The following is an 11,042-nucleotide window of genomic DNA, read 5'->3' on the forward strand; positions in this document are numbered from 1 at the left end:
TGCTCGTTGCTGAAGGGGAGGAGCTTCTGTGAGTCACATCTGTGAGTCACAAGGGGGCGGAGCTAGCAGACTAGCTTTATATACCAACTTCCAGAGCCTTCCAGAACAGTCCGGCCAGAGAGAGGAGAGGAGCTGCTTGGCAGCCATTTTGAGACCGTGTGCTTGAGACCGTGTGCTCGTTGCTGAAGGGGAGGAGCTTCTGTGAGTCACATCTGTGAGTCACAAGGGGGCGGAGCTAGCAGACTAGCTTTATATACCACCTTCCAGAATCTTAGTTTTCTTTAACTGAACAACTCTGCTCAAGTGGCATCAGGTTAGAATCGGATATTGAAACAGAACCTTCCCTTTAAGTGTAAGATAGCAGCCAGTACATTCCTTTAAAGAAGTATTCCCAGTAGGTTGACTGTTATACTCATTACTAAAGACTTTGCAGTATGGACAACGAGGGATCTGCTGCAGTCACCTGCAACTCTTGTGGGATGTTTCTCTTCTTGCCTACAGAAGTGGAGAACTTCACATGCACCAAGTGCAAGTTGGTAGCACTCTTGGAGGAGAAAGTGCAGCAGCTGGAGTCCAGAGTAGCTACACTTCAGCAGATTAGGTAACAAGAGGATTTCCTGGACACAATAGAACTAACCATCTTGGATGAGTACCACGCAGAGGAAGATGCTAGGGTGGAAGAGGTCACTTTCCAAACAGAGGAGGCAGACAGCTGGAGGAATGTCACAAAGAGAAGTAAGCCAAGAAGGAATTGTTCGGGGAGCTTGCAGCTAGAGAATCGATTCCAAGCTCTTTCCCTTATCAAGGAGGATGAAGAAGAGCAGCATGGACAGACTTCAGGGACGGAGCAGGGGAGCCTGAGAGTCCCACCCGAGGGAACAGTCGCTGCTAAGCCTCGGAGGAGGCGTGTGGTCGTAGTGGGGGACTCCTTGCTGAGGGGTACAGAAGCAGTGATTTGTAGGCCTGACAAGATGTCTCGAGAGGTGTGTTGTCTTCCAGGTGCAAAGATCCGTGATGTGACAGAGAGGCTGACAAGACTGGTCAAGCCTACTGACCAATACCCCTTCCTTTTGGTCCACGTGGGAACTAATGATACTGCAAGACACAGCATTCAGAACATCAAAAGGGATTACGAGGCGCTTGGTAGGAAGCTGAAAGGAATGGATGTACAGGTTGTCATCTCGTCTCTTCTGCCAGTTGAAGGGCATGGTCCAGGAAGGGAGAGGAAAATAGCAGATGTGAACAACTGGCTTCGCAGATGGTGCCGCCGAGAAGGATTTGGATTCTTCGATCATGGGCTGCGGTTCCATGAGGAGGGACTTCTTGCAACAGACGGGTTGCATCTCACACCAGTTGGAAGAAATGTTTTTGCCAACAGTCTCAAGAACTTGATCAGGAGAGCTTTAAACTGAGTTCCGAGGGGAAGGGAGACAATATTAAGGAAGGCGAAAGGGATGGCGAAAATAGTCAAACTGTCACAGAGGAAACAAGGCAAACAGTGCAAGGACCCAACAGTGGGAGGCAAAAAAACTTGCACAGGCAGCAAGTAAAAGGGAACCATGGTCTGCGATGTCTCTACACTAATGCACAGAGCATGGGAAATAAGCAGGATGAACTCGAACTCCTAGTACAACAAAGCAAATATGATATAATAGGCATCACTGAAACCTGGTGGGATGAGTCTCATGATTGGAATGTGGAAATAGAGGGGTATAACCTTTTTAAGAGAAATAGGCCAAACAAGAAAGGAGGAGGAATAGCACTATATGTCAGAGATATTTACACCAGTGAAGAGATCCTGGACATCAATCATGGAAGCCAGGTGGAGAGCATCTGGATAAGAATCAAAGGGGAGGGAAACAACAAGGATGTTACAGTAGGAGTCTACTACAGACCCCCAAGTCAGACTGAGGAATTGGATGATGCCTTTCTAGAACAGATGACCACACACTCAGAAAGGAGAGATGTAGTAGTGATGGGCGACTTCAACTACCCTGATATTTGCTGGAAGTCAAACTCAGCAAAATCCTCAAGGTCTAGCAAATTCCTCATTTGCCTGGAAGACAATTTCATGGTCCAAAAGGTGGAAGAGGCAACAAGGGGGTCAGCTATTTTAGATCTGATCCTAACCAACAAGGATGACTTGGTTAATGGGGTGCAAGTGGTGGGATCATTAGGTGGAAGTGACCATGTTCTCCTGGAGTTTGTAATACAGTGGAAAGGAGAAGCCAGGCATAGTCAGACACACATCCTAGACTTTAGGAGAGCGAATTTCAGTAAACTTAGAGAAGTATTGAGGGCGATTCCATGGTCAGAAATACTAAAAGATAAAGGAGTTCAGGATGGATGGGAGTTTCTCAAAAGAGAGATACTGAAGGCACAATTTCAAACAGTTCCAGTGAGAAAGAAAAACGGGAGGTGTCTCAAGAAACCAGGATGGATGACTAAGGAACTTTCAACTGAGCTAAGTTTGAAACGGAACATGTATAAGAAATGGAAAAAGGGGGAAATCACAAAAAAGGAATTCAAAGAAATAGCAGGCATGTGTAGGGGTAAAGTCAGAAAAGCTGAAGCGCAGAATGAACTCAGGCTTGCTAGAGAGGTTAAGAACAATAAAAAGGGCTTTTTTGGATATGTCCGCAGCAAAAGGAAAAAGAAGGAAACGGTAGGGTCACTGCGTGGAGAAGATGGCAAAATGCTAACAGAAGACAGAGAAAAGGCAGAATTACTCAACACTTTCTTTGCCTCAGTCTTCTCAGAAAAGGCAAAGGGTGCTCAACCTGAGGATAATGGAGCAGAGGACAGAATAGGGGAATTTCAGCACAGAATAAGTAAAGAGATAGTAGAGGAACACCTTATTAATCTAAATGAATTTAAGTCTCCGGGACCAGATGAACTCCATCCAAGGGTATTAAAAGAACTGGCAAATGTAATATCAGAGCCATTGGCAATAATCTTTGAAAACTCCTGGAGAACAGGAGAGATCCCAGCAGACTGGCGAAGGGCAAACGTTGTCCCCATCTTCAAAAAGGGGAAAAAAGAGGATCCCAACAATTATCGTCCAGTTAGTCTGACATCAATACCAGGAAAGATTCTGGAGCAGATCATTAAACAGAGAGTCTGTGAACATCTAGAAGGCAATGCCATAATCACAAAAAGTCAACATGGGTTTCAGAGAAACAAGTCATGCCAGACAAACCTAATCTCTTTCTTTGATAAAATTACCAGCTTGATAGATGAAGGGAATGCTGTGGATATAGTATATCTTGATTTCAGTAAGGCCTTTGACAAGGTTTCCCATGACATTCTTGCAAACAAGCTTGTAAAATGTGGGCTAGACAAAGGAACTGTTAAATGGATCTGTAATTGGTTGACCGGCCGAACCCAAAGGGTGCTCAACAATGGCTCATTTTCATCCTGGAGAGAAGTGACCAGTCGGGTCCCACAGGGCTCTGTCCTGGGCCCAGTGCTATTCAACATCTTTATCAATGACCTGGATGACAGAATTGGGAGCATACTTATCAAATTTGCAGATGACACCAAACTAGGAGGAATAGCTAATACCCCAGAGGACAGGATCAAGATTCAAAATGACCTGAATAGACTAGAAAGCTGGGCCAAAGCTAACAAAATGAATTTCAACACAGAGAAATGTAAGGTATTGCACTTAGGGCGGAAAAATAAAATGCACAGATATAGGATGGGTGACACCTGGCTGAATGAAACTACGTGTGAAAGGGACCTAGGAGTCCAAGTAGACCACAAGTTGAACATGAGTGAACAGTGTGATGCGGCAGCTAAAAAGGCCAATGCTATTTTAGGCTGCATCAATAGAAGTATAGTGTCTAGATCAAGAGAAGTAATAGTGCCACTGTATTCTGCTCTGGTCAGGCCCCACCTAGAATATTGTGTCCAGTTCTGGGCGCCACAATTCAGAAAGGACATTGAGAAACTGGAGCGTATCCAAAGGAGGGCGACAAAAATGGTGAAGGGTCTGGAAACCATGCCCTATGAGGAACGACTTAGGGAGCTGGGGATGTTTAGCCTGGAGAAAAGAAGGTTAAGAGGTGATATGATAGCCCTGTTTAAATATTTGAAAGGATGTCATATTGAAGAGGGAGCAAGCTTGTTCTCTGCTGCTCCAGAGAACAGGACCCGGAACAATGGATGCAAGCTACAGGAAAAGAGATTCCACCTGAACATTAGGAGGAACTTCCTGACAGTAAGGGCTGTTCGACAGTGGAATGCACTCCCTCGGAGGGTGATAGAGTCTCCTTCCTTGGAGGTCTTTAAACAGAGGCTGGATGGCCATCTGTCAGGGATGCTTTGAATTGGATTTCCTGCATGGCAGGGGGTTGGACTGGATGGCCCTAGTGGTCTCTTCCAACTCTATGATTCTATGATTCTATGAAATCTAAGCTGCATTAATACAGGGGCTTAGACTATCCTCACTTTAGTGTTCAGAGTTAGAGTTCAGATCAGGTGCGAAAAGGATCTAGGAGCCTAGTAGGCCATAAGTTGAACATGAGTCAACAGTGTGAAGTAGCAGCTAAGAAGGCCATTGTGATTCTAGGCTGCATCAATAGATGTATACTGTCTAGATCAAGGGAGGTAATAATGTCACTCTATTCTGCCTTGGTCAGGACTCACCTAGAACACTATGTCCAATTTGGAACACCACAAAAGGATGTTGAGAAGCTGGAGCATGTCCAGAGGAGGGCGACTAGAATAGTGAAGGGTTTGGAAACCATGTCCTATGAGCAGCGACTTAGGGAGCTGGGTATGTTTAGCCTGGAGAAGAGATGGTTAAGAGGTGATATGATAGCCCTGTTTAAGTATTTGAAGGGATGTCATATTGAGGAGGGAGCAAGTGCTGATCCAGAGAATAGGACCCAGACACAGAACAATGGATGCAAACTACAGGGAAAGAGATTCCACCTAAACATTAGGAAGAACTTCCTGGCAGTAAAAGCTGTTTGACGCTGCCTCAGAGAGTGGTGGATTCTACTTTTTTGGGTGTTTATTTCTTAATTATTTCCAGGATTTATATCCCACCTTTCTCCCACAATGGGATTCAAAGAGAGGCTGGATGGCCAACTATTGGGAGGGCTTTGATGGTGTATTCCTGTATGATAGAATGGGGTTGGACTGGATGTCCCTTGGGATCTGTTCCAACTCTAGGATTCCATTATTCCAAGTAGCCCAATTCTGAGAGAATAATATGAGCCTTCATCACATGATCAACCTCACCCTGATGCAACATTTTGAACTGAATAGCTGCCCACCCCCTATGCCTCGAGGGAGGAAAGGAGGAATGAGTAAGTGAGCTGCCTGGCTAAGAGATAGGATGGTGTGGGTTAAGGCAGCCCTAGGGAATCTTTGTCCCTCCAGACAGGATTGGATTTATGCTGAAACTGTGGCGGGTTACAGACCGCCATTTAGTACGTATTCTATACGTACTAGGGTTAGGAAGGGGCGGTGCTTCCGCACCCCCCTAACCCTAGTACGTATAGAATACGTACAAGATGGCGGCGCCCTGTTCATACGGGCGCCGCCATCTTTACGTATCAGACGCTGTGCGTCCAAATGTGTCGCGGCGCTAATGACGTCACGAATGCGTCCCTGGCGCCTCGCGACGTCATTAGGGCGCCGCAAGAAGAAGCTCCATTTTGGAGCTTCTTTTTTTGCTCCGTAACGGAGCCGCGCGGTTTGGCTGCGACGGCTCCCTTACGGAGCCAACGGCGGCGGCGGCAGACCGCCTCAAAGCGGCGGTCTATAACCCGCCTAAGTAAAGTATCAATTTTGGGCCTCCGGGAAGACTCTCTAAATACATTTGTACTTTATTTTGTTTCTTAAAAAACCTAGATCCCAAATTTTATGTCATTATTAGAACAATACGCTGTTCTGGTAGGGCCATAGGGTCTTGACATGGTTCGGAGCCTCAGCATATCTAATCTGTCTCTCACCCCAGACATTTTGTACACCAATGGAGGCTTTTAAGAAAGCTGATTGAAGTGTGGGATAGAGGAAAATTTCTTATCTCTAAGCTACAGTTAGAAATAAGAGACTGGAGAAGCCAAATGGGGATCCCTAGAGGATGTTTCTGAGAGAAACGGCCTGAGAGAAAGGAGACTCCACCCTCCATAACTGCCATCTGCCGGCCTGAGAGGGAGTTCACCAGGCAAGTCCAGCTCCATCAGAACCAGCCTGAGAGGAAGAAGACTCTGCCCTCCATAACTGCCATCCGCCAGCCTGAGAGAAAGGAGACTCCGCCCTCCATAACTGCCATCTGCCGGCTTGCGAGGGAGTTCACCAGGCAGGTCCAGCTCCATCAGAACCAGCCTGAGAGGAATGAGACTCCGCCCTCCATAACTGCCATATGCCGGCCTGAGAGGAAGGAGACTCCGCCCTCCATAACTGCCATCTGCCGGCCTGAGAAAGGAGACTCCGCCCTCCATAACTGCCATCTGCCGGCCTGAGAGAAAGGAGACTCCGCCCTCCATAACTGCCATCCGCCAGCCTGAGAGAAAGGAGACTCCGCCCTCCATAACTGCCATCCGCTGGCCTGAGAGGAAGGAGACTCCGCCCTCCATAACTGCCATCTGCCGGCCTGAGAGGGAGTTCACCAGGCAGGTCCAGCTCCATCAGGACCAGCCTGAGAGAAAGGAGACTCCGCTCTCCATAACTGCCATCCTCCGGCCTGAGAGGGAGTTCACCAGGCACGTCCAGCTCCATCAGGACTAGCCTGGAAGAAGGAAGAGCCCTCACTCCAATCCATCTGCCTTGGTCCAGGCCTCAGAGGGAGAAAAGAACCACTGGACCTCATCCCCTTTCCCTCCACCATTCCCTTCTCCTTTTGTTTCATGTCTTTTAGATTGTAAGCCTGAGGGCAGGGAACTGTCTGATTAAAAATAATAATTGTAAGCTGCCCTGAGAGCCATTAGGGCTGAAGGGCGGGATATAAATACCTAAATAAATAAAAATAAATAATAAATGTTTCTAACCCATGGGCTGAAAGCTTCCCATCCATGACAATATTCAGCCACATATTTTCAAATCTTTCACTTCACTGTGCTCTTCACTGATATAACTTGGGCAGGGCCACAGTCTCTCAAGGCCCCTCAATTCCTCTCCCCTTTTAAAAAATGTCTCATGCAGTACAGTTTTCCAGTTCTGCAGTATGCAGGCTGATTTACATTTCTAACCTCATAAATATATTCAGTATTGCAACTGATGAAGCAGACTGAAATTCATGAAAGCTTATGCTAGAAATTTCTTTTTCTTGGTTCTTCTCAAAAGTGGTACAGGATTCCTTTACAGTGGGGCCTTGGTATCCACTGGGATTTGGTTCCAGGACCCCCTTGGATACTAAAATTTGTGGATGATCAAGTCCTGTTTAATATAATGGTGTTGTAAAATGATGTACTTTATATAAAATGGCAAAATCAAGATTTGCTTTTGGGGGAAAAAAATTAAAAACATATTAACCCATGGAGGCTGGAGTCAATGGATAAAAACATCCATGAATATGGAAGGCTGACTGCATATCTTTTTAATCATCGTGTTATCTTACTTACACATTACTGTTCTTGATATCTTGTACACCAACTTTTACATCTTCTTGTCCTCCTCTCTCCAGCCAAACTACCACAAAGGCTTCAGATTACACAAAGCCACCAGTGCTCCAGAAGAGAGAAAAAAGCAGGGGAGTCCCAAAAAGGGAGTTTGAGCCTGATGACCCTCTGCCAAGGAGAAACTGCAGCTGAGTATCTTGGCACGTGATCCAAAACAGGTTTCAAAAATTGAACAGAAATCTCTCATACCACTCACAGAGCTATGCAAATTGGAAAAGCAAGTTAAATGCTACCATTTGTAGGGAAAATATCTTTTGCTAACTTCTTCACATATCACTTTGATCCCAGCCTGTCCTGTTTCCTGGTTGCTATCTCCTGCCTATCTTCTCCAACCCATGATGAACCTCATTGGACATTATCACACAGGAGGAATGTCTCTCAATTTCGAAAGAAAAGAAAGTACGGCCAATTCGAAAATGAACACTATTATGCAGATGGTTATCAAACACACAGAAGAACACTGCACCCATCCCAAACCCAAAGTAGTGCAAATGCAAAAGAAATGATCATATGAGTACATATCCTTCGTAGTCTAGAATTCGAATTAGCATCCCTGCACACGCGCAGTGAGGGCAGAATCAGAGTGTGACCTTTTTACACTTCCTATGGGGCTTGCTTCCCCTGGGGCTTGCTGCCCCTTTTTTCCCTGGATTGTGGCCGTGCCAACCCAATGGCGCGGCAATGATGTGCCATGAAAAAGGAGCCATGAAACGAGGCTCCTTTCACTGCTGAGGTACCATTAGCGCCCTGGAGTGGTGCGGTGACATCCCTTGTGCACAATGCTGTTTGGATGCAGTGCACGAGGCACATCATTGGCATGTGCACCATCTGAACATAAGTGTGCCAAGATGGCTCCCAGACAACACAGTAGGACTTGGGAAAATGTGGACGCTCTGCTCTCTTGAGCCCTAATTTCAGCCCCAGGCCAGCACATAGCACCAGTCTGTACCGGGCCTAAGTTTGTGAAACACAAGATAAAGACAAAGTGAGTAACTTGATTATATTATCAATAAAAGATAGTGATGTGAGACGACAACAATTAAGCACTGTAAATGCTAAACCTATATGATCAGCTAAACATGAGATACAAAAAGAAGTATGGCTGTTGTTGTATTGTTGAAGTGACAAGATCTCCGGATTGTGTCTTCTTACAATGCTCTATTTGAGCACAGAATAATCTTGAGCACCAAATACACTGTTCCTTATCTGAAGCATCTGAAAATGTCCTCTGGCGTCTTGCATATTTTCTATAAAACTAATTATCTTATAAAAGAATGTAAATAAGTGTATTGCCTATGCACCTTTAAGAGCTACCTTTGTCTCTTTCTTTCTCTCCCTCCCACCCCAAACCTTCTCCCGCCCTCCCATTCTGACTCCAAGTGCCTCTCCAGTACTTCCACTTGGATGCTTCATTGTCATCTTGAGCTGAATGTGTTCCAGACTGAACTTCTCATCTTTCCTCTTAAGTCTACATCTCCATGTTCATTTTTTTGATCACTGCACCACTGCACACATGAGGCCTCTTTGTCTCTTCTTCCTCTTTCCATGTTCATTCTGATCCAAATGCATATCACATTGTTTTCCTCTTTCCAACAATAGGCTGCATCTACTATGCAGAATTGATGCAGATGTAGTGAGGGAAGCCCTGAGTCTGAGAGAGCTGGGGGGGTGGAAGAGGCCCAGGTGGCTAGAGAGGGAGGAGTTGACTTGGAGGTGGGGCGAGGAGAGGAGGAGCCAAGGGCCCCAGGGAGGGGGATAAAAGAGAAGGGAGAGTGGCGCTCGGGAGGAGGGAGACGTCGCGGAAGAGGAGGTCGGGGAGTTGCGGACGAGAGAGGGGCAGCGCAGGTGACTAGGAGTCCTGGGAGAGACGGGGTCCCAGTCTCTCTGCAGGGCCGGTCTAGTTTCCGCCGACGGGGCCCTCACGAGGAGGTAGAGTTGAAGAATCCTCGAGCAGAAGGAGACTTCCCTTACTCCGACGAGGAGGAGTGGGCCAGGTCCAGGGGAAAGGAGGCAGGAGGCGACTGGTGGGATCCCAAAGGGGAGAAGTGGGAGTCGGGCCCTCAACCCCAGGACCGCGACAAGGCTGACTGCGAGCCACTTGAGAAGCACTCAGGAGGACGGAGGAAGGGAGCCGTGAGTTTGGGACCGACGGAGGAAACGCCGGACTAAGAGACTGGGGGTACTGGAGGGGGAAAACCTCTGCTTTGTTTGGCCCGTTGGCCTTGTTTGTTGAGTCCTGAGCAATAGGGACAAGTTGTGTGGTGGTTGGATTAAACTCTGTTGCAGCAGAACCGGGTCCTGAAAGTTGGTTGCACACGTGGCTTACTTCCTCTTTTCTGTTGGGCTACAAGCATGCAACCGGCTACCCCAGCCCCGCCCACAGCAGATTAACACCACTTTAACTATCATGGTTCAATGCTATGGAATCCTGGGATTTGAGATATTTAGCTTTCCCTATCACAGTGCTCTAGTGCCACTACAAATCCCAGGATTCCATAGGATGGAGCAATGACAATTAAAGCAGTATCAAACTGCATTAATTCTGTAATGTGGTGGCAGCCATAGTCTTCCCTTCCTATCCTTTGGCAAAAACTTTAGTCCACACCCTAGTCATCTCTCACCAAGACTACCACAACCATTTCCTCTCTTTTCTTCCACTTTTTGTACCTTAGTCTCCTCCTGCAACTGAAAACTTGGCTACAAAATCTTTCACTTTGCATCCCTACACTGGCTCCATAAATCCTTCTGGACCTGTGTAAGATCCTAGTCTTCAACAAGCCTCAGAATATTCCATATCAATGTTGCCCAAAGCCTTTACCTCTCAGTTCCTCATCTATGAAAGTAATTCATTTTGCTCCATCAGCCTTCACTGACTGGAAATCCCCTGCTCTTTCTAGTGACTGCTCCCATTCTCTCTTGCTGCCTCTGATGAATAGAGATCTCTCCCACAGTATGTCTTTGGTATCATACAGTTCCTCCTCAATTGGACACCTTTTCTGTGAAGTCTCTCTCTCTCTCTCTCTCTTTATTGCAGGTCTACACTCCAGAGGTTTCAAATTAGAACTTCCATCATCCCAGACAAGACATATGATGGACAAGCATAATCAACAATTGTCTGTGAATAGATTGAGATGTGGTGCTGGAGAAGAGTGCTGAGGATACCATGGACAGCCAAAAAGACAAACAAATGAGTCCTTGAACAGATCAAGCCCAAAATCTCCCTAGAAGCCAAGATGATCAAACTGAAGCTGTATGACTCACTGGGAAAGATGATGATGCCAAGGAAAGTGGAGGGAAGTAGAAAGACAGGAATACCACACTCCAGACTTATAGATTCAATCAGAAAGGTTATAGGCTTGAATTTACAGGACCTAAACAGAGCAGTTGAGGACAGGGGGTCTTGGAGAT

The sequence above is a fragment of the Sceloporus occidentalis genome, unplaced genomic scaffold (genome assembly GCF_023333645.1).
Source record: "Sceloporus occidentalis isolate IW3139 unplaced genomic scaffold, rSceOcc1.0.p SCAF_1, whole genome shotgun sequence".
Classification (NCBI taxonomy): Eukaryota; Metazoa; Chordata; class Lepidosauria; order Squamata; family Phrynosomatidae; genus Sceloporus; species Sceloporus occidentalis.